Source organism: Gossypium hirsutum, chromosome D13, assembly GCF_007990345.1.
Source record: "Gossypium hirsutum isolate 1008001.06 chromosome D13, Gossypium_hirsutum_v2.1, whole genome shotgun sequence".
NCBI classification, from domain to species: domain Eukaryota; kingdom Viridiplantae; phylum Streptophyta; class Magnoliopsida; order Malvales; family Malvaceae; genus Gossypium; species Gossypium hirsutum.
This window is the reverse complement of record NC_053449.1, coordinates 47621192-47627030: the sequence shown is the minus strand read 5'-3', so window position 1 is coordinate 47627030 and position 5839 is coordinate 47621192. Positions and strand designations below refer to the sequence as shown.

General features: G+C 31.6%; 1 long non-coding RNA gene across 1 annotated transcript; it reads left to right on the top strand.

Annotated features, from left to right (window-relative positions):
- Positions 1–3326: 3326 nt before the first annotated feature.
- On the top strand, positions 3327–4028 carry LOC121225091 (uncharacterized). Its single transcript, XR_005922927.1, has 2 exons — positions 3327–3364; positions 3723–4028. It is a non-coding gene; the product is annotated as an uncharacterized lncRNA (long non-coding RNA).
- The last annotated feature ends 1811 nt before the right edge of the window (positions 4029–5839 follow it).

Genomic DNA, 5839 nt, shown 5'->3' with positions numbered 1-5839 from the left:
ATCGTGTTTACTCAGACTATATTCAGGTGACCGCACTATAATCCACTTTATCAAGAAATTCGTTTCCTTATGACAAACTATTCTACTTAGGAATCGAATTTCGAATCAACACATTCTTTTCTTTGATGTAATGTAATGCAAATGCATGAATGCAAAAAGAAAGGAAGACATTGATTCTGAATTTAATTTCATTGGAACAACTTTTCTAGAAAACAAATTTCTTTACATAAAACGGACTACATACACGGTCTTTCTCTCATATTCCAAGTGAAGACACCTTTCTTCCTCTTCATATCTGGATCTTATGGTCGAGTCTGACGAATTCTCCAAGAGATGTCTATATTAACTCCTTTTTTGCTGGATCCAGGCTGCGACTCGTTGCTCACTTATTTCTATGATACTTTTCAGCTCCTTTAAGAAAGTCAAGACATGACAGCTCTCGAATAATCTTTGTTAGTTTCTGTCTTCAGGCAATGAAGCAAAGTCTTGTATTTCTTCACGGACTATCAGCCTTCTTTCATGTATTCACTTGGACCATATTTAGACAACCGTGTTATAATCCACTTTATCAAAAAATTTGTTTTCTTATGACAAACTGTTCTATTTAGCAATCAAATATGAATCAACACCTCCTTCCTAGGATGATGTAATAAAATGCAATTATAAACAAAAACAAAACACGTTAGTGCAGAATAAATAACAAATAAAGCAATTCGGGTTTGGAGTAGCTCTACGTAGGGTAGGCTCCTAGGTCTCTCTATATGTGGTTTGGTTCTAGAGTAAGGGTACCTGAACCAGCAGATTCCTCGATCCTCACCCATTATAGGCTCATATGGACGGAGTTCAGTTCAGGGGAATACATTTCCCTATGGCCATGCGGAGATGAAAATCTCACGAAGACATAGGTACGGATGTATCCCGGAAGCGATTCACTATCCCATGCGGAGGTGAAAACCTCACGAAGGCGTAGTTTCTCACTCCCACTTAAAAAGGTGTGACTAGCGGTCATGCAATGCAATGTGCAGAGGTATAAAATAAAATACAGAACACGATAAAAAATATAACTCAAAATAAAAGTGATGCAATGAAAGGATCGTAAATTTAAATCAAATTTTCCACTTTCAACAAAAAGACAAGAAATAATCAACACGTGGCTTGACTCTCTTATTGTCCCCAGTGGAGTCGCCAAGCTGTTGACACCATTTTTTGGATGAAAACGGGGTCGACTTGGATTTTGAAAAAAGAATGAAAACGGGAGTCGCCACCAATCCTTTTTTTGATGAGGTGTGATCGGGTCACCTCAAAAAGTGGTTGTTTTTAATAAATGATTTAATTTTATGAAAACAACGATTTTGGTCTACGAAATTCAGAAAAAAAAAGGTTCGGGAGTCGGTTACGCACGAGGAAGGATTAGCACCCTCGACACGCCCAAAATTGGTACCTTAGTTGATTATTTAATGTCTTTATGTCGAAAATTAAAAACTCGAAAAGAATTTAAAAATAAGGTCCTTCTTTATATTGCGTTATTTTTTTAAAAAAAAATTACTTGGATAAGTCAAAATGAAAAATGCCTTCTTATCTCGAATTAACAAGATGTCACATCCAGTAAGTTAGGACACGACACCTTGTATTTTTTGAGAGTAAGCTTTCCTTTTATTTTTTATTTAAACCTCATTTATTTTAATTTTAAAAGGATATTCGATTACTTAAAATCAACGAGAAAAATCGAATCTCAGTAAGTTAGGGCACGATTTTCTCGAATTTTCTAAATACGGAATATTGCCTTTACTTTCGAAAAATCCTCATATCGAGAAAACCACGTGTCATATCCAATGCGTTAGGACACAACATATTGAAATCCCGATAATGAGTTTTTATTTATGTTTTTTTTATTAAAGAGCATTCTCGAGCATTTAGATTCAACAGAAAATTAGAACCCAGCACGTTAGGGCCCAATTCTCTCGAAGATCCCAAGTATCGAGTATTGCTTTTGTTTCCAAAATTTTCCTTTTTTACGAATTCGGGTAAAAATTGATGTGACGGAATATCAATTACGATAATGCGAGTAAAAATAATACGAGCGAAGATAACAAAAATAAATATATAAAAAATCAATTATATACAATAACAAGTAAATAAACAAAATAAAAAAAACTAAAACATTTTTAAAAAAAAATAATAATGGACACATAAATAAATAGATAAACATAAAGTAAAACAATAATAATAATAAAGAAATGAATAAAATTATAAAAGTTTTAAAAATGCATGTATGAATTTTAAAAGATTTAAAATACAAAAAAAAAACTATGTAGGTATATATATATAATGAAAATATGTATGTCTATACATATATATATGTGTATGTACAAGAATTATAAAATATGAAAACATAATTACATATATATAAATAACATGCGCATGTATGTATATATATTACATAAAGACAAAAAAATATAAATATGTATATTATAAAAATAAAATAACGTAAGTATGTACATACATTTATAAGTATATGAATTAAAATATGTAAATATATAAGTATATATATGCCTGTAGAAAATATGAAATATAAAAAATATATACTTAAAATAAATAAAGAATATGTACATGTATATATATAAATTATAATAAAATATTAGAATAAAAATGAAATAAAAATATTAAATATGAAAATATATATATATGTATACACGTACATAATAAAAATATATACTAATACATAATAATAATAATAGTAATACTAATAATACTAATAATATAAAAATAACAAGGATATTTAATAAAGATATAAAAATAAACGAAAAAAGGACTAAAATTGAATTAAAAACAAAGTTGTGGGGCAAATGTGAAAGGAAATAAAGAGAAATGGGCTTATTTGAGCGCGCACAAAATATAGGGGGACCGAAACAACAATTATTCCATTCCATTAAAACACAGCACATTAGCGGGGACTAAATCGAAAAGCGCAAGAAATTATGGGGCCAAATTGGAAACAAGAAAAATGACTTAATTGCAAAACCTTGAAAAAGCGGAAGGACTGCGCGCATAAATATCCCATTCAAACGAAAACACGCGGATCCTCTAGCGGGTCGGGTCGGATGGGTCGGGCAATGGTCAAAACGACGTCGTTTTGAGGCTTAAGTGTAGCCCCCAAAACGACGTCGTTTTGGAGGGCTATATAAAGGCCTAAAATAGCCAAAAAAAATCATTTGGGGAGAGGGAAAGAAAAAAAAGAAGAGAGAGAGGGAAGAGAAGGGAGAGAGAAGGGAGGGGGAAAGGGGAATCCGGCCAGGGGGGCCGGTCACCGGATGGCCACCGGAGGCTCGCCGGCGCCGGCCACCGCGTGCGGTGGCCGGAAAAGGTAAAAAAATATTTTTTTTTCTTTTTTTCTTTTTTTTTTGCTTAATAATGCATATATTTTTATGTTTTAATATTTTTTAGTATTTTTATGTAGAAAATAAACTCAAAACAATAAAGAAAAAAAAAAGAAAGAGTCACCTTAGGTTTTAGATTTGATTCTCCGATTTGGTGTTAGAGCCCCTGATAGTATATATATTTTCGAATGGTTCTTGTATTGAATCTGTTAATATTGAAAGAAAATCTTTTGTTTTCATAGCAAAAAATAAAAAATCCCCCTTTTTTTGATGAGATTTTCGGTTTTTATAACCGATTACAAATGTTTATTTTCTATTTGTTTATTTCTACTTGGCTTCTTGCAGGTGGCCATGGCCGACAGTGGCATGGTGGTGTTCGGCGCAAGTGGGCAAGTGGGCAAGTGGGGGGTAGGTGGCTAGGGTTAGTGGGATTAGGGTTTCTGAATGCTGAGCTTAGGTTAATGGGCTGGGGTAGTTGGGCTTCGGGTTTATTGTTTGGGTTATTTTGTTGGTATGGGCCCGGCAAATTTGGGCTTCTACAAAGTGCACTACACTCCATTAATTTTAATGGAGCTACCTTTCCACACTCATCATATCCATCCAACGCCTTCAAATTTTTCCTCAACTTCTGGCTTCTTTTTGTTTTTTTCTCATTCAGTTTAGATCTTCAATTGTTCCCTTCCTTCTCATCTTAGACGGCATGAACACATCTTATGTCACGGATTGCAATTTCGGCTTTTCTCAATAACAGAAAAAGAAATTGTAAAATTATATTTTAATCATAAAAAAATAATAATATAACCTTCATACCAATATAAAATTTTTAGCTTTGCCCAGCATCAACCATGGAACTGGAAACCTGCTTTCTTCAAACATATTAATTATTTTACCCCAAATTTATAGACACGGTAAGGAAGACTTTTCAAGTTCCACCCTAGGAGGAAAATTGCATGGCATAAGACTGTGAACGGAAATTACTTCGAAAGCAACCCAGCAGTAATACAATTTGTTTTATTTAAATATAATTAGTATATAAATATTATTTTATTTTTTTTAATAGTAATTTAGGTTTTCGATTTGAATTAAGAAAAAATGTATCACGGCTCTATTCGGCTTATCAGTATTTATAAATTCAAGGATGAATATGGGATAAATGTATGTTTAGGTTTGAAAAGAAAATTTAAAATTGGGTGAGGCTCAGCTCAATTTTTGATGTAGGACAGAAATTGGTTTTTTATAAAAAGGGGTATGATACAATAATAAAATACATTTTGTACAATATAATATATAAAATCGATACAATTAGATATTAAATTCGACTTTTAAAACTTATATATTAAAAAAAACCATCATGATAAGATTTTTTATTTTATATTTAAAAGAAAATAAAACTTGTGTTAGGTGTACGGTCATAGCTTGATATGGATAGACCTGTTTGAAAAGTGGGGGATTTAGACAAATATATAGATTTGAAAAATGGGTTTGGACAAAAAAAATAAAACTCTTTTAAAAAATAGGTCAGGTCTTAGATAAGCCAATTTTGGCCCCGACTTGGCCCGGCTTGAATTCACAAAAAGATAAAGTAATTTTTTTCTCCCTATTTTGCTACTATTTCACTATCATGTTGCTACTATTTTAGACATTGTATAACACTTGTTTTATTGTTAATTTTGTTATTATTTTAGAAGAATTTGCTTGTTAAGTTGCATATATCTTAGTGATATTTAAGCATACATATTTTTTAAAAAATTATTTTCAATTTGTTGAAAAATATTTATTTTAATGTTTTTAGTAATTTTGATGTATTATATATATTTAAAAATTATATAAAAAATTACTATGGACGAGTCGGGCCAAGCTCGAGTTTTAGCATTTTTATTTGGGCCAGGGTTGGGCAAAATTTTAGGCCCCTAAAATTTTGATTGAGCCCGATCTGGCCATGAACATCTCTAAATACAGTGGTACTGTCCGATTTTATATTTAGAAGAAAATTGGGGAAAAGAAGCCTTAAATTCTAATTTCTCTTCTACTTTTTCGTCCTCCTTTCTAGTCAATTAATTTCCTTCTAATTTGTTTCACAGAAGCATTAATTGACTCATTTGGAAGGAAAACAATTTTTCAAGTCAGAAACGAAAGGAAGTTTCTCTATTTCTTTAGTTTTTGTCATTTAGGAAAACGTTAAAGCAATTTCCAGTAACAAAAGGTTTTATACATTCATTTTCACGCACCCAAATAATATATACAATTTCATTATAATTCATACATATTTCATTACTTTTCATTTAAGTAAAACAAAAAAATAGAGTATAAATTATACCCTTATCATATCATCCCTCTTCAAATTCAGTTTCATGGCCTCGTCAAAACACCACATCATATAAAATGAACCCCACACAATCCCTAGGAATATATAAGGAAGAATTCGTGTCATCATCTGCCGATCCATCTCTTCCTCGAACTTT